Raw genomic sequence first — 18,454 nt, 5'->3', positions numbered from 1 at the left:
AGGTTCTCTGAACATCCACTCGCTGTTTCTCTCTTCTTAATTTGTGCTCATGTTTGCGATTGCTGTTAGCTTTGCGCAAATGGGAAAAATGTACAAAATGAACAACTATTAAATGTGAAATCTGTGCAAACAATCCCCAAATTGGTGCAAATTTCCAAAATTGTGCAAATTTCCCCATAGACTAAAGCGTGGGTAATTCAAAATGTATCAATTTTGAGAAAGTTGTGCATTTTGAGAATGTTGTGTGTCTTGAGAAGGTTGTGCATTTTGAGAAGGTTGTGCATTTTGAGAAAGCTGTGCATTTTGAGAAGGTTGTGTATTCTGAGAAAGTTGTACATTATGAGAAAGCTGTGCATTTTTCAAGTATGTATTTTGCAAACGTGAAGGCAAATTTGGCAACTTGCAAACAGTTTCAGAGAAAATGCACAGTTGGGATTGTGAACCATTTTCTAGTGATTTGCGAACTGAAATGAAATACTCATACACCCCTAGTGCCAGGTGCTGGGGAAAGGGAAAATCTGCCCAAATTGCCACATCTCTTCTTCTGGCATCTGGGGCCTCTGCTAAATCATGGACTCATCTACAAATGGAATGACTCTTTCCATTTGTGGAAGGGGTGGGTCATGGGAAGCAGTCTGGAGTAAGTCAAGAGCTTGGAACTGGGCATCAGGACCAAACAGCAATCAGGATCAGAGGGCAAACCAGAAGACAGGATCAGAGAATGAGACCAGAAACGCAAGACACACCAAAGCTCACGTAGGCCTTGCTGCTCAAGCGAAGTTTCACTGAGACAAGAAGGCCTCTTATAATGCTTCTTGCCCAGAAGGAGCCAGTGGCCATGTTACAAAAATTGTGTTCTTTTCCCTGGTAGACCTTCCAATTCATTTACCAAGAACGAGAGGAGGCAGAGATCTGGTCCAACACGATTTTATTCTGCAGAATAAGGCAACCCTTGGGCTAACGCTCCATCAAAGGTTACAATCAAGTGATGTGATTCAAAAGTTTATATAGGCAAGACCTTTGGGGCTGTCTTACGCTTGCGCTGTACTAATCTCTTTGTCTAGCTGAGAGGGAAACAGAAGACAGGCAGCACCTTTGACATATCTAGGCATGCGCAGAGAGGTAGCCTTGTACTCTAGTAAACACATTCTTGGCATTCTTGAGTCTCTGATAAGGCGCTGTGTCTTTGTTTAGCATGGCAGTCTCACACTGAGGTAAAACAGACATAGCCTAGCTTATAAAATCATGGGATAACAGACATACTACAACTGAAATTTCTATAACAGTCCCCCCTCAAAAGGCTTTTCTTAAATCTCATACCTCTCTTTGGTCCAGCAGTGGACTACACACTTAAAGGCACAAACCAGCATCAATAGTATCATAACAAACAAGACTGCATTGATTACAAGTTGTTTTAACCATGCAAAATCAGGGAGCCAGGAAGTCAACTATAACCAAGGATCACTTGCTCCTGAATAATTCTGTCCAATCATATCTTGTAGTTTGGCAATTTCATCTTCTATGGTTTTGTTTAAATCATGGAACTTTACTCTACACCCTTGCTTCACTAGGGTGCAGAAGCCACCTTGGCGTGCTAAGAGATAATCTAAAACAAACTGATACTGGGCCACTAGCTGGCTGAGATCTTCAATTTCAGATTGCATGGCCCTTACCATTATGGCTGTGGCACTGATGGTCTCTTCTAAATGGCAAGTGAGGCCTAGGATACTTTTTCTGCAATAATTTCTGGGTATAAACCCAGGGTAAGCAATCCTGTAACTAGTTCACCCCCTACCTTGTTTGGTTCTGAATCTGACAGTTGTTATTACAGTGTCATCACAGTTTTTACTCATTTGTTTTATAAGTTGTCCTATTTTTCTAGTGGTTTGCTACTTTAACGGTGGCCTTCAGGTGGGTCAGCTTCCGGTGTGACCCCCTCTGGTGCAGGTGATGCTTTTATGTGGGTGTGATGGATCCACTTCTTTCTTCTAGCGACTTTTATAGCCGTGTGAGTGGTGAGTAGAACCTGGAATGGACCCTTTCATTTTTCAGTAAGTAGTTCATCTTTCCAGGACTGGATCAGCACCTAATTACCAGGACTGAAATTATGCACTGGAGCATCTAAAGGCAAGGATTCGTATGGTGCCACGAACCTGTGAAGACAAGACAAAACAGACTGCAAGGCAGTAACATATTCATGGATCTTTAAAGCCCTTACTTTAAAGTTTATATTTAAGCTATCAGCCATAGGTAACATCTGAGGTGGGCGCCCATATAACATTTTAAACGGTGTCAATTTAATACTTCCCCAGGGGGTGCACTGTATTCGAGTTAAGGCGATTGGCAAGGCCTGTGGCCATTTTAATTTAGGGGCTACACTGTGTCTCACGAGTAGATCTTCTATTGCAATTTTTCTTAGATGTGTAGCCTGGTGCAAGTCTCTCACTATAAAGCTCAGAAGAGGCCTGGATATGAACACTTTGCCTCTTGGGACTATCTACCATCCATCTTTAGTTTGCTTTGCCTTGTATTCAAGAGCTCTCTCATGCTCAGCTGGAGAGTAGATTGGAACCAAATCTGTACTCAAATATGGGATTAGGTCTCTTTCATAATGCACCTCCTCACTTCTCATTTGTGCGGCTTCTTTTGCAGCCTTATCTGCCAAAGCATTGCCTCTTATTTTTTTCGGGATTGGCACTCTTTCCATGCGCTTTTTCTAGAGTAACTACTGCACATCTTGTGTATCTACAAACACCTTAAGGTTTGGCTTTGGTAACAAGGAATCAGTGAGGTCAGGCCTGATCAGAGTCACCTGACTTAAAATTTTTAAACAGTCATGACAATTTAGATCTGGCTTAGGGAGCAAGGTGGCAGGATGAGGCCTAGGCTTGAAAGCAGGGAGATCTCATAGCGTGACTGGCGTGACCGATAAAAGCACAGTTGCTGCCACAGCCCTTAAGCAAGCAGGCCATCTCTTTGCGGTTGGATCCAGAGTCTTCGAGTAGTATCCTACAGGTCTCCAGGAAGGACCTGTCCTTTGGGTCAAAACCCCTGATGCCACTCCTTTATTTTCATGTACATAGAGCCGGTACGGTTTGTCGGGATCTGGTAAGGCCAGAGCAGGTGGCAACACCAAGGCTTGCTTCAGCTTAAGAAAAGCCTTTTCCATTTTATTTGTCCATTTTCAGTGGATGATATTTTTTTTTTGTCAAAGCTTCATACAGGGGTTTCGCTTTCCCTCCATAATCAGGTATCCACATTGTAAAAAAAAAAAAACCCGGTGAGCCCAAGGAAGGCTCGCAACTCTCGAGGGTCTGTAGGCCTCTGTGTCTTCTGTATGACGTCCAACCGAGCAGTGCTCAGGTCTCTGGTTCCCTTTTGAATCAGGTAGCCCAAGAAGGTGACATGGGTCTGGCAAATCTGAGCCTTTTCTCTTGACACTTTATAGCCTTTCAAGTTTAATTCTTGCAAGAGGGAGATAGTAGCTTTAGCACATGAGTCCTCTGTCTTGATGGCCAGAAGAAGGTCATTTGAATATTGAAGCAAGGACACCCACAGCTGGTCCTCTTTCCCTTTTATGGCCACCATCGCCCCCCTCTTCTTCCCCTTTCGCTTTGGGCAGTCTTTTCGCCAATGTCCCTTCTCTTTATAGTAAGCGCATTCATTTCTTCCCAAATGCAGCTTTCTCTGATTCCCAAAATCTTTCTTTAAAACTTTATCTGCCCAATCAGGGACTTGCCCTGTGATTGCCATTGCAATCAAAGCTGCGTTCTGTCTGCCCTTTTTATCTACTTCCTTCTTCTCTACTTTCTCACGATTCACAAACACCTTATAAGCAATCTCCATCAACTGGGGCAGAGACATTGCTGCTGCCCCATCAGTCTTCTGCAACTTTCTCTTTTCTTTTTTTCCCTTGCCTTTTCTGCTTTACACCATTGAAATCTAACAGCGTGAATGAAAAACATTTTTTTTTTTTTCATTGCAGGGCATGGTGGAGCAGATCTGGCAATCATACTGTTCTTCTGGCTACACAGCCAGGGCCCATTAAGATCAAGGGAAGGGCATTTTTATATATGCAAAAAGTTTTAAGCCACCATTTTTGCATCGGCAACTCCACACTTTATGAATTTTGACAGTGACAAGCTTGCCTCTGAGCATTTAGAGTGTCCAGACAGTTCAGATTTTGAGAAAGAGCTGGAACACGTGGGGCAGGAACTTTCTCAGGCTTTAGAAGCACAGCTGGGCTTAGAGATGCCACAGGAGAAGGGGAGGGGGAATTTTCCTCTCTCACTTTTCAATACAATTTATTGGCCCCCCTTTTTTCTAAACGGAAACTAACTTTCGTAGTTTCTCTTTGAACTTTTTGAAGGCTGCTTCCTTTGTAGTCTGTGAATCTCTCAAAGCCTTGGAAATACAGCTTTTTATCTGAGTGTTGAAGTTACAAATCAAACTGTGCACTGAGCTGATCACAAACAAACACACAATTTACAACAACCGGAGTTTATGGCTATGACAAGCCTCACAGTACTGTTCATGGCAAATCTCTAACAGTCTAAAATTCTAATCCATGTGCAGAGTGCCTCTCAAAAATCCAAACAATAATGGATCCAAACAAAAAGCTTTGGGCAATAAAAATGGGATGTTAGCAAAGGCTGTCTGTCTTTTCTTTAATTTAAGAGTGGAAGGTGTAACCTTACACCTCTTTTAGATTCTTCGACAGATAAGAGCAAGGTCTGCTCAGCTTTCCAGCTGTGATGCTTTAACTTGGGCAATTCTTTTGCAAATCTTACTGTTTCTATTAGGTCCTTACAGACATCTTCTGGTGGGGCCGGGCAACCCCCCCTTAGCTCTGCTCTCAATAGACTGGCAGAGATAAGCTTACACAGACCCAGACATTGCTCTGTCTTTGTTCCTTTAATTTTGCCACAGTCTTTCAGACTTCGAACAAATCTCTTTCTTCAGAGTTTACAACTTTTTTGTTGTTGTTGTAGCTGTTCTTGCTTCCTCTAACAAACTTGAATACACTGGAAGATGTTTCAACTTAGAAGGAGCTAGACCGAGCGAGACGTGGGGATGTAACAGATGGGTTCTCCGTGGGGGGGGGCTTCTCTCCCTCCTCCCCCCAGCAACCTCTCCTCCCAACCTAACAGGCCGATTAGGGCAGGGGAAACCCAGGGAGCCTTGGGCAGGATCTCTTAATCTCCAAGCTCTTTCCGTGGGGCTTGAGTCAGGGAGAACAGGGGCTTTGGGCTTCATCTCGGAGCATACCATCATGACTTTACAATATTGACCTTTATGTTTTCTTATTCAGTCAGGATTTTTCAATATCCACATTTGCCAAGCATCAATATAAGGCAGCTGATCCCCATGGTTATCAACAATCACTTTATTATATACCTTGGACCCAACATTTTTTTTTTTCAGCTTCCCCCAGTTGGCCAGCCAACACTAAATGTCACCCATTCCCCATTACAAAACTTTATGAGCTCATCTTTTGTCATTAAACAACTTAAAATTCTTAAGCATGCATCCCAGTGGGTCTTGGCTATTTTCTCCTACGAAAGTTTTGATCCTATCCTGTTGGCCAATTTTTTTTATTTTTTCTTTCCCAACTGCTGCTTAAGCAAGGCTCAGTTAGACAAGAATGGGAGATTTGCACTCCCCAGACGGCCCAGACAGTGCGATCCAACTTACCTCGTAGCTCAGCCTCCAAACGACCCCAGAGTCGGACAGCGTTTCGTCCTGTCCTCCAAAGACCGCCACTCGCCTCGTCTCTTCAGGAGTCCTTTGCTAGCTGGGTTGCCAGGCAACAGCTGCCTCAAACCTCACGGTGAACCAAACAAGGTCCAGGGCGCCCTCCGCTTGGGTTGATCCAGCGTTTGCCTAGCTCCCAGGTCACACAGGGTTGTCCCATCTGGGTCGCCAAATTTGTTACAAAAATTGTGTTCTTTTCCCTGGTAGACCTTCCAATTCATTTACCAAGAACGAGAGGAGACAGAGATCTGGTCCAACACGATTTTATTCTGCAGAATAAGGCAACCCTTGGGGCTAACGCTCCATCAAAGGTTACAATCAAGTGATGTGATTCAAAAGTTTATATAGGCAAGACCTTTGGGGCTGTCTTACGCTTGCGCTGTACTAATCTCTTTGTCTAGCTGAGAGGGAAACAGAAGACAGGCAGCACCTTTGACATATCTAGGCATGCGCAGAGAGGTAGCCTTGTACTCTAGTAAACACATTCTTGGCATTCTTGAGTCTCTGATAAGGCGCTGTGTCTTTGTTTAGCATGGCAGTCTCACACTGAGGTAAAACAGACATAGCCTAGCTTATAAAATCATGGGATAACAGACATACTACAACTGAAATTTCTATAACAGCCAGGCATGGTGGATCCATTTGCTTTATGGATCACTGTTTTGCAATAGAAATTGTAGGCATACCCCCAATCAAGACTGGGCCCATAGCAGGGGAGAGGGAAGGGTTAAAGCCCCCCTATACCCCCTCCACAACAGGGCCTGTACCTACTCTATAGTAAAAATGAAACAAAAAGGTGCTAGCTATATCCTTAAAGTAATGTCTGTTTTCGTCCTTTTTCCCAGGGAAGTGTGCAGAGATTTGCAGCCTTGATGTCTTGCATGGTTTGTGTAGCGCATAATGTGGATATCTGAGAAGCAGCCCAGCATTGATCAGAATTACTTTTTAGCTATATTTTCAATCTCTTGTTTTGCTTTAGAAACTTCACCATCTTTTTGGAGTAGGACAAGCTTGCAGAAGTGGAGCAAATCCTTATTCTGAATCATGTGCAAAGAAAGCATCAGCATTTCCACTGCAGCTTGTTAGTGCACATTTTGGACATGTTAACAGGATTTCAAATATTCAGGACAAGGAAGGAACCTGCTTTAAGTCCTTAGGAGAAGCTAAAAAGACTATTAACAAGCTGAGTCCATAAAAAACATCTGTTCCAGTCATGCTGCTGGTTTTTTATTAGTCCTTCAAATCTGTAGCACAGATCTCTAGAGCAAGAAAAATGCTCTAGTGTGGAGTGCAATTTTCAATTTTTAACCTGATTTTGTTGATTCATACATATGCATGACTGGCATGCTGTTCCTGAATACAAAGACCAACCTCTTCTTCCTCCCCCGTTTTGGGCTGTACTTTGTTTATTTTCCTTGAAATGCCCTTGAAATTTCATTTGCTCAGTGAAACCAAACAAATAATTGCATACTAAAAGGGAAACCAAGACTAGGAAGCTAAGTAATTTGCAGCATCAAATATTCCCCTTCTGTGGTTAACATTCACAGCGAGGAGAAACTAGCAATAAACAGCTGCCTGTATCTTAAATGCAATAACTAATGCCAATGTCAAATGCATGAAGTGACAATATTTTAGGATATGCCTTCACTGCTCGGCTCTGGCACTGTTAAATGGAATATGCTCTATAATATAATAGGAGTCAGCCTTGTCATATTTTCCCTGATCTCTAAAGAAGAATACCAATGTAACCATAATGCGGCTTACATCTTTTTCTAGTCAAAGTCAGTTTATTTCATGGGACTTCGGGGTGGATCTTTGAAAAAAGGTTCGGCTCTGTACAGGAAAACTGTCAGGATTTATAAAGTCGAGAGTAATTTGCTGAGCCAAATTTTTGCACAATAAGAGAGACTATAATCTCTTTGCGGCGCACACCATTGTTACCTAACAGGGCACTCAGTGTACAAATTAGTTATGACTGGAGCTTTTGTAACGTCCTCCAGTGTGAAAATAAGGCGCTAAGGCAGTTTGAAGCAAAATTTCTAACCTACTGCAGCAAAGCACAATAGGCCAAAGGTGTGACTTCATGTGGCAATCAGAGATGTCCATGGAATTACGGCAAGGATGAATTTGGTCCACTTTAACTTCAGTGGCATTTGTTTCCCTCAGCACAACAACCTCAGACTTCATGTGGTGAAGAACAGTTTTCACTGTGTGCCAAGTGTGAAATGCTGTTGAAAAGATGTATGTAAAAGTTTATAATTAAAATTGGCATTTCTGAGTCCACTGCTGGCAGTGATGGCCTTGGTGGGAAATGGCATGGTTTGTTCCATCATGGAAGCAGTGGAGAAAGGAAAAGATGATGCTGAGTGAATTTTGTTTGGCATACACAGGAGAATTCTCGTGTTAATGGTGACATTAACAGCGTTGGTACATGAAGTACTTTGGGACAGCGAAATCTATTCTCACAACTTTAAGGCCTAACGACCCCTCTTCTCTCCAACCAGCCATTATTTCAGTCTGTGCTGCTACATATGGGAAAGGTACTAGATGCATTGTAGAAGTATCAGTGACCATGCTCAGGATGTTCATAGGTATATGTTCATATAGGCAAAGATACTGATGCTGAGGATATTATCATTATGCTTCAGGCTGACAGAAGCTAGACTGTATAAGCTTCTTTTTGATTGTATAGTACCATCCATGTACAAAGTTGGAAAAGCCAGGGCGTATGGGGAGACTGCGTTCTCCTGTATGTGCTAGCCTGTGCATGCTGGTCAACATTTGTGCCTTTGTTCTGGGTTGCTCCACCTAATGAGATATGGCAGACGTCTGCTAGGAGCAAGGCCTGTTCGGTGGTGGTGTGTCAGGGTTGCACTTATGACCTGGACCCCCTGAGCAACTCCTTAAGGATCTCATGCCTCCTTAAGAGTCCAACTTTCCTTCTTTGAAACTTTCCCTTCCCATTAACATGGGGTTGAGGCTGTAAATGTGGGGTGACTGACACTCTAGACCCAGGGTTTAACCACAACAGTTTACTAGTAGATTTAAATCAAACAAACACTAAAGGTATTTACACAATAGAGCTGAGTGATACAAAATACCTTAAAAGAAAATAAAAGTTGCAAAACACAAGTTCCCTTGTCCTTAGACTTTTCTAGGCTGCTTCTTCCTGCTCGCTCTTGAGACTCTGCTCTCACTTCAGGCTCTGGTTGTCTCTGCCCTTACTAAGCCTGACCCTTTTCCCCACTGCCTGTGTAGGCCTCAAACTTTCACATGGTGTCGACATTGTGGAATGCTCTACCCAAGAGGACTACCAGGCCTAGACCTTACATGGCTTCAGCCTTTTTGTAAAGAAGTTGGGGTTGAATTGATGACTGCTGCTGTGGATTGGTGCTGCTTCACATTGGTTTTATTGTGCTGGTTTTCTGGTTATTTTAGTACTGACTTGTGTCTGTGTGTGTGCTTTACATTTGTTGTGCTTTATAGCCTTCACTGTTTAGGTTGTTTACCTTGTCCCAATTGTTTGGGTTGCTTTGACAAGAAAGGCAAGGTATTCTTTCTCAAATAGAAAACATTTTAAAAATGGAGAGCCCTTCTTGTTGGTTGCACGATAAGCCCGGGAAACCCTCCAGAGCGGCATGAGAGGCTGCAGGCAGAAGGGGACACTGGCAATGATTGTTTTCTTGCCTCCTTCCTCCAGTGGGGAGCCTTTCCCCCTTTGCCAAACAAGTTCTAATGACATTGTACCACAGCTGGTTTGTGCTAGTGCCATGACAGCATGGGATACTGCCCAACAATACTACTTATAAAAGGAGGGGAAAGGATAGTCAGCTAGAGCACTCTATTTTGAATTGTAAAAACCCCACGAGCTGATTCTGGGCCAGTTTGCCACAGACCCATCTCCTATCACTTTCTGGGTTGTCATTTGGCCTGTGGACTTTGTACTGTGTACTTTGACCCTGAGGTCCAGCCACAGATGCATCACTTTGCTGAGGCTCAGAGAAAACTTTACCTAAATCAGTGGAGGCTGGTGGATCCAATTTTGGTGGGGCTGTGGATCCATTCTTGGCTTTGGTCAGGGCTAGCCAGGGCTCAGTGGGGGGTATTGGGTACTGAATCCATTTTGGGGATAGGGTTCAGTGTTTTGGAGGGGTCCTTTGGGGTTCTGGCTGGTTCTGGCTGGGATGTGGGGTGGATTTGCAGCTCCACTGAAGTTGTGGCCATCAACCTCCACTGACCTAAATTCACTCGGCATGTTGTCCCAGGGCAAGGAAGACCAGGGAGTTCAGTCTCCCACAGCTCCATCTATTCCCCACTGCCCATTAGACACACACACACACACACACACACACACACCTCTCCTTGAAAAAACTCAGCCTCAGAAGAGGTCAAGGTGCGGAATTCCTATCTTGGGCTGGTAATATGTGTACAGCTCAACACATGCAGTCATCGTTGAATCAGAGCCGCAGTATAGACATTCCACCTTCTCCTGAAACTCATTCGGTACCAAACGAAGAACATTTCAACCTGAGTGAATGGCATTCTTAAATGATTAGACCATTGCTATAGAGATAATCTGACTCCATTTCATTTTGACTTAGTTCCACACTACCAGCATGACAAGTGATCTCATCTTTCTTGCGAGGTGCTTGAGACTCAGCAGGTCTATTAGAAATGCTGGTTTTAATTAGGAGGGTTTATTTTTCAAAATACGCTTTGCAAATCTACTTTTCACCAAAGATAATGCCAGCCATCTAGGCTTCATCTTAAACTAAAAACAGAATGAGTTGAGGCAATTCTCCTCCCTGCTTTCCCCTGCATCTTCAACATTCAAGGTGTCCTATAATTACAGATGAGAAATTTTGAAAAACAAAGAACTGAGCTACAGGGAATACTCCCTTTGTCCTCTCAGACACAGGGATTATAATTACAGCCTGCATAAAGGAACTGGCTGGTTCATTCAGTCAGTGGGTGCAATTCAGCTCCTACACCCGCCCCCCCTGCCCATATTCCCCTTGCTCGTTGGCCCTTCTTGCCCCTTTAGGCCTATCTGCTAAGGATGCTATAGTGACAGTATAAGCCAGAACTGACAAAAGTTCCCTTCCATACAACTCTGAAAGGAACTGCAGACATGTCTTGGTATACAATGCTTTTCAAATCATGTGTCAGGGACCATCAGTGAGCTTCATCACTGCATGAGGCATTTATTATGCACTCATGATTCCTCACTCACAGTAGTTTGTGGGTGCTTTACATGACGTCGTCATCCTCCAGGGCTTCTCCCATTCTTTGGAACTATTTAGCAGGGTTGTTTTTTTTCTCTAGCATGGAATGTCTGGTATATCCATGAATGGAGGCATGAAACCATAGTGTAGTTCTGCAATTCCATTATACCATAGCGCCCCCTAGTGGTTGTGTAATGGAACATATAAAAAGGCAGAGAGAGAAAAAATGTGTAAAGGAGCTGATCTTACTCCCACAAAGAATCTGGAAATGGAAGCCTCGGTAAAGTGGCAGGTTAAAATCCTCATGTAGAAAAGCCCGGTGTCTCTTTACTCCCCCACTCTGCAGCCTTTTGGTTGGATGGAAGCAGCAGCAGCAGCAGCAGCAGCAGCAGCTCTCTGCATCCACAGTGCATAGACATGTGTGGGAATGAGAGCTGCTTAGAGAGCAAGGCTGCAGCATCCAAAGTCACAGGAGAGGAAAGGAACGAAAAAAAAAGAAAACAGATGACGGATAGACAGAATGACTGCCTGAGTGTGAGGAAAGTGGGAGAAAGAATTAAAGAAGGGAGGTGGACTGAGGGAAGGTAAAGAACAAGCACTCAAGGCTACTGCTGTGCCTTCTGGCCATAGTGATGGCCACCTCTCCCACCTCAGAAGAACAAACTGGGATTGGGCAGTAGCACTGGGAACTGGAGAGCCTTTTTCTCTGTGCGTGTGCGTGTGCGCTTGTGGGGGGGCGGTGGTGAGAAGAAAGTGGAACTCAGGGTGGCCAGGAGATAGAGAAGTTTGGGGAAGGGAAAGGAAAGGAGGGTCTTCCTCCACTGAGGGAAAGAGGGCTTTCAATGAAATTAGAAAGAAAAGGTTAACATTTCATCATCATCATCATCTGGGAATTGAGAGGAAGTGATAAGACAGGAATGCTGTTATAGGAGGAAGTGAATGTAAAAGCACCAAGAAGGAGGGATGACAGAAACTGGCTGTTTGGGAGGGTGGGGGTACACTGAAGTTTAAAAGTAGACGGGGAGAAGAAATGACAGGAGATGAGAAAGGGCTTTTCTTGAAGTAGCTTTTAACCTGCCACTTTACTGAGGCTTTTGCTTCCACATTTTTTGTGGGGTTAAGATCGGATCTTCTACACACATTTTCCCCAGGTTTTTTCCCCTTCTCTGCCTTTCTATATGTTCTGCTACATATCCTCTAGGTGGCATTGTGGTATTGTGGAATTGCACAATGACGCTAGCATTCCATTCAGCCATTCCTCAAAATGCCAGACTTTCCACAATCAAAACCCTGCAAAAATGCTTGGAAAGCACGAGAGAGGCCCTGGAGGAGGAGGAGGAGGAGAAGGATGTCATCTAAAGCTTCCGCAAACTACTCTGAGTGAGGAATCACAGGGACACAATAAATGCCTTGTGTAGAAAAGCTCTAAAAACTCATTGAAAAGCATGTGGAGGAGTTGTCTTCTGTTCTGCACTTTTGGTGAACCATCTTGGTTGGTGTCAGAAAGGCGGTATAGAAATACCATAAATAAGCAAATAAATAAAATAAGGGAAATATATAAAAAAACTCTTCTCCAATTGGAGCCTCTGGATCAGCAAATTCAGCCTAAAATGGGAGCCTGAGTCACGATAACTCCAGAGCCAATGTCTGCACTTCACTTGGAGAAATCTGAGCTATGGAACTCCCTGCCACAAGAATCACAGTGGCAATGAATTTAGCAATTGCCACAGAGGGTTTAGATCTCAATAGAAAATGATACCAGTAATTGCCAGCTGATTATGTTAAACTTTGCCACTATCTGCCACTGTTTTGTGACTGGCTCTGCTCCTGCAGTGAGTGCCTTTTTGTTGCTGGTGGGCTTCAGTAATTTTCAGTTATTTCAAGTGGGCCCTGGAGTTAAAAGTTTAAGAACTCCTGGTATGGACAACTCAGCCAATCAGTTTCCAAAGCTTCACCCCTGGAAGAGTCCTTCTATAGCTCAGTGTGAAGCACTCAGCAGCATGCTTATGCCTCACACCCACATGCGAGCATCTTGTCTGCTTCTGCCAAAAGTAGTCTGTTTATTGCAGTCTGGGGGAGGAGCAGGTTTTGGAATTCTTCAACATGATACATGGAAGAGCACATGACGTGAATGCTCTGTCTGAGATACAAGCTCCCAGCACCAAGGCGCATGGGGGCAGAAGGGATGGGTATAACTAGGGTGGCCACTTAAACATTGCCAAAAAAGAGGTAATGCATCTCCAAAAAACAGGATACCAATTTGCATTATATTTGCATATGATAATTTATAGATGCAGATTTAGAAATTATAACTATATTTAAAGAGAAATACGATACATCTCACCATAGTGGGGAAGACTGTGATCAGGTGACCTGTATACCTTGCTCAGTCTGCTATCCGGGAACTGTTGATGAGCAACTTTAAGATCTCCGCTACTCTCTCCTGTCATGGTTCTTTATTTTTAATGAGGCTTTGGACTGGACAGCTCTTCAAACAGAGGGCACCTTTAAATAGAGGACTGTCCTCTGTAAAGTAGGACACCTGGCCACCTTAGCTGTAACAGATTCCTGTAACCACTGCAAACCCTGCTCTTTGCAGGAGGAGTGAGCAGGATTGCACCTTCAAACCCGGAATTTTGAGTGGTTATTTGTATTTTCCGACAAATAGGACGAACTATGTTGGATGGATATTGTATACTGCATTTTCAATTATGTCTCTGCATTATATGTGATTGTTTTTATATCCAGATTGAAATTAGCTGAGAACATCAGAAATTAGACTTTGAATAGTCTAGAAACCTGATTGTGATTTTTTAAAAATATTCAACCAACAAGAATATTAATGAAAAATACAATTGAGTCGTGGAAGTTTTGTTTGTTGTAGATATTCATGCTGCACCTCAATGTATACAGTGCTTTATAAGTTCCAGTGGACAGGTTTTCTGGTGTTCCACTCATGGTGGAGTGTTTAATTCTACCACACATTGAACGTGTCAGTTTATTTTACTTCTGACCGGGTGCCTTTTTTCTTCCCTGGTATTTGACAGCTTGAATATATTTCCTGTCACTGTCTTTAAGGCTGCTTTGTAAAAGTTTTTTTTTTTAAATGCTAAGAAAGTCTGTATGTCATTGCCATGACTTCCATCACACAACTGCAAACTTCAGTTACTTCATTGTTAATAACTCTGGGATTTTATAACAGTTTTAAATCAAGTGCTACAATATTTTTTTGCTTAACGTGCAGACGCTTCCTAAACGACTATTGCAATGTGAAATCTTCCTTCCTGCCTGCTTTGGAAAGTGTGAAATTGTGATTTTAAAGCACTGGCAAGCAGAAAATAAATAAAATATTGGATCCTGGCTCAATGCTAGACAATTAATTATCCAAGCATTGCTTGAGCCAGAATTTAGTCTTAGAACCTCTATTTAGTGCTATGGCTCAGACATAAAATGTGTAAATTAATCAAAAGGACAAACCTTTGAGCATATGCAGAGTTAAATAATTTATGGAATTCACTACCACAAGATGAAGTGATGACCACTAGCCTGAATGACTTTTTAAAAGTTTTAGCCAGATTCACAGAGGATGGATCTATCAACAGATATTAGCCATATTAGCCAAACAGAACATTTTCCACTGTCATAAGTTGAGTTGCATGAAGCAAACATATTTTTTGGATGTAGAGATTCTAGAGAAGAAAGAAGATAAGATTTTGGTACCTATTGTGTATTAGACTTGGAACAGTGTTAAATACAGTTGAACTGAAATGATAGTGTTCTAGGGTACGTTAAGTATAGATGATTTATTGTCTGAAGTAAGTAGGATGTATAATTGATGTAAAATATATTTATTAACTATTTCTAAAAGGGGCTCTTGCCCATATTATCCTGCTGGTCTGAGACAGCTAGGCACAGCTTCTGCTGTGCTGTTCCATCTCTCTGAGGGAAAGAATGAAGTTCTACATTTATCATTTATTTATTAAAATTATTTTTATCCCAGTCCTCAGCCAAAAAAGGCTCCCAAAGAGGGTTACAATCTAAAAAGACATAACATACAAAGAAAAGGGGATTGGGAGGGAAGAGGAAACAAATTAAGTCAACTGACAGCAGAGCTGGTGGAACGGCCCAGCTTCCCCTCTTATCTCCCAGGGGAGGGGCAGTCCAAATGAAGCAAGCCTGTTTCTGTCTCCCTCACTCCTTCTTTCCCACAGGGTAGTTGTATCAGTTAGCCCTGTGGAGCCGGGGACATCCAACTGTTTCCTTTGCCTACTCCTTTCTCTCGTGCTCATTCTTCTTACCCACAGGGCAGTTCTGCTTCATAAAATCACATCATAATGGCTGAGACCTGGGCCCACCTACTGTGAACAGACTGAAAATTGTGGAATAGTGGATTACTGGATAATTTAATTACCACCTGTGCAGAAACCCAGCATAATTTCCTGTTCCCAAAGCAGCGTGGGCCCAAAATACATTGCTGCCTGAGGCAAAGAACAAAATGGTGCCCGCTTTCCCTCCCTAGTTCCTGGTTGACTCTTCTGGGGTGCAGCGGGGGAGAGAGGGAGATAGTTAAAAAAGTAAAGACAAGCCATTGTGGTGATTGGTTAAAAGAGAAAAGTATCGCCCATCTCCAAACTTTCCACAGTGTCTTAAGAATTTTGCATACCCTAGGAAAGGGGAAATCAAGGCAAATGCAGACTAACCAGTTCAAAAATTATCAGTCTATCCTTTGATCAGAAGTAGTAGGCAGGGATGGCCCTACCATAAGGCAGAGTGAGGCAGTCGCCTCAGGTGGCAGATGATGGGAGGCGGAGAAAGGTGTTGGAGGAGAGAGCCGTGTGCCACACAGCCTGCCCTGCACCCCCAAAGCTAGCCTGCTGTCTTTAGGTGCAGTGGAGGATACTGTCCCATCCACAGAACAGAGGTAAGGTTCAACTGCCAGTTGGCTTTTGTATGTGGAATGGGAGGGGGGGGTCATCTTGTTCTTTACCTCAGGCAGCAAAATGTCTTGGGCCGGCCCTGGTAGTAGGGGAACTGTCTAGCTTGCTTTTGTGTGTGTGTGAAGAGGCAGCCATGTTTTTCCCTCATAGTACACCTCTGAATGGACCAAGGTGCAGTTTGGGAAAACAAACATGGTAGCAACAAACATGACTGAGCTTCAAGATCTCTCTAGGTTTCTCCAATTTACCCAAGAAATTCTCCACCTGAACCTCAAAAGTGATGAAGATGTGGCCCCAGTTTTGCCTTCCTGAGAACCTGGATGAGAAAGTGAAAGGACATTCTTTGCCCAGCGCATCCTGTTTCCCAGCAGATTCAGGCCTCCCAACAGCTGTTTGGTGGGCTGGTGGGAAGGAGGGGTGTGTGTGATTCTGCTAGGAAACAGGTGCATGAGGTGGGCTCTCCTTGTCCTTGCACAGCTGTTTCCCGCCACCATTCTGCCAAAGAGCTGTTTGGTGAGCTGGTGGGGATAGTGCTTGTGGTATGAGATTAACCAAGCAATCCTATATATGTCTATTCAGAAGCAAGTCCCAGTGAGTTCAGTGAGGCTGTCTCCCAGGTACATAGATACAGCATTGCAGCCTAATTTAAAAAGGGGTCCAAGGATGCTAGCAATTTTGGAAAGCAGTGATGCCTGAGGCATAGGTGCAGACAATCTCTACTTGGAGGTAAATTGGAATGATAAATCATAAAGGAAACTTTTTTTTAGTATTTTATTAATTAATTGATATTTTATTGTTGTATGTTCCAGTACAAAATCCTTTTTTTTTAAAGTGCCATTAATTTATTTTATTATTTATTTATTGCATTTATACCCCGCCTTTTTCCCTCTTGCAAGGAACCCAAGGCGGCTTACATTATCCTCCTCCTCTCCATTTTATCCTCACAACAACAACCCTGTGAGGTGGGTTGGGCTGAGAGTGTGTGACTGGCCCAAAGTCACCCAGTGAGCTTCCATGGCCGAGTGGGGACTAGAACCCGGATCTCCCAGCTCCTAGTCCAACAGTCTTGTCACTACACCACACTGGCTCTCCTTTATTTATAATTTATAATTTCCTTTATTTACAGTGCAATCACTTATGTGTGTGTCTTCTCAGAAGTAAGTCCCACTGACTACAATGGGGCATACTCTCAAGTACGTGGGCATAGGATTTCAGCTTTGATATATTATTATTAGAGAGAGCATAACTTCTGGGACCCATTTATTAATCTGTAAATGGTATGAACTCATATAAACCTGACCTTGATTTTATATGAGATGTTGACGTGTGTAAGGTCCAGCCTGTGAGCGGTTTGGTCGCCAACTGCATAATATCTGCAGTTCAATTCCTCTGTTAAACAAACCCATGAAATTCAATAAACAAAAGCCTTATGGCTTACAAAAAAAGAGTTAAGGCCATACAGTTTTCAACTAAGCACCAACAAACAGGAAAATTGTGAGCTAATGCTCACAAGCCTTAACACACATCGCAAAGGCTGGGAAAGATAGGAGTTGCAGACAGTCCAACATATCTGGAAGGCACCAGGTTAGGGAAGGCTGTTCTAGAGCATCCTTTCCCCCCAGAATTACAATAGAACGTATGTGATAACCAAGGAACTCCAAAACAGGTGCAGCCCTTTAAATAGACTATTTTAACCCAAATGAGTAGACAACAAATGACTCTGGAATACCTAATCAAGGGAGTTCTAAGATACTCTGCTGAAAGTGCTTCACCTGTTTTAGAGTTCCTTGGTGGATCGCATATGTTCTGTCCTAATGAGAAAGAGGATACTCTTGACTACAACTCCGAGCATTCCTGACCAATGGCCATGCTGGCTGGGGCAGATGAGAACTGAAGTCCAAAACATCTGGAGGGTAACGGCTTGCCGACAGCTGATCTACAACAGCCTTCCCCAACTTGATGCTTTCCCCAACTATGCTGGTTGACAATTTTGGGAGTTGCAGTCCCAGACATCTGGAGAACACCAGGTTGGGGAAGGCTGCTCTAAAGTCTAAACACAGAGAAAGTAGGTGGCCCTAACTTGTTTGTCATCAGTTTTCCACAACCCAAGTCACCTCTGCATAACATATTCTCCATCTTGCCCATGTGGTTTATCTGCTTTGGGAGAATGAGAAATGCATTTGCACTTTCTGCTTCCTTAAGGAGGAAGTGGTCTTAAGGCTTGTAAGCCTTAGCTCACGATTTCCCTGCTTTTTGGTGCTTGGTTGAAAACTGTATAGCCTTCTGTTGTGTGTGTGTGTGTGTGTGTATTTCGTAAACTGTAGTTTTTTTTGTATACTGAATACATTCTAAACATGAATCTTTTTGAAGGTAAGAGTGAAGTGTGCTTCCAATGGTAATTATGTAAAAAAAGAAAAGTATGCCTCAGCTGTCTAAAGTTTGGCAAACACCCATTTAGGTGGTCTTTCTTAGCAAAGAAGAACTGATTAGAATCAGTAGTAATTAGAATCAGTAGTATAAATATTAGACCCAATAGTA

This window comes from Heloderma suspectum, chromosome 4 (genome assembly GCF_057233095.1).
Source record: "Heloderma suspectum isolate Gila_16-S chromosome 4, 16-S_ref, whole genome shotgun sequence".
NCBI lineage: Eukaryota > Metazoa > Chordata > Lepidosauria > Squamata > Helodermatidae > Heloderma > Heloderma suspectum.
The sequence above is the reverse complement of the archived record's forward strand: the minus strand, read 5'-3'. Positions refer to the sequence as shown.